Source organism: Paroedura picta, chromosome 2 (genome assembly GCF_049243985.1).
Source record: "Paroedura picta isolate Pp20150507F chromosome 2, Ppicta_v3.0, whole genome shotgun sequence".
In the NCBI taxonomy this organism is placed as follows: domain Eukaryota; kingdom Metazoa; phylum Chordata; class Lepidosauria; order Squamata; family Gekkonidae; genus Paroedura; species Paroedura picta.
This window is the reverse complement of record NC_135370.1, coordinates 135,261,440-135,261,803: the sequence shown is the minus strand read 5'-3', so window position 1 is coordinate 135,261,803 and position 364 is coordinate 135,261,440.

The following is a 364-nucleotide window of genomic DNA, read 5'->3' as shown; positions in this document are numbered from 1 at the left end:
CGCGGGGCGGAGGAGGGCGGAGCGCCCTAGTCCGAGGAGCAGGTGCTTTGCTCGGCGGAGCTGAGCGAGGAAGGGAGTTTCAGAACAGGAGGCCGCGGGTGTTGGGCGGGCTGTCGGCCTGGCCATCGCATTATCTTCACAGCTGGTTTCTCTTCAGCGTTGCCCCATGCTCGTAACATCTCAGGTCTTCCTGTAATACATTTGCACCTGTTCGTTTCCTTGTTTTGTCTCACCAGCAAAAGGATCGTCTCATTTACAGTGCTTTAAAACTACTCTTTAGTTCACTCATCACAGGTACATTGAACTGAATATCGCTGAAAGGGCAGTTCCAGTTAAACTTTACACTCTTTTCTGGTGAACTCAT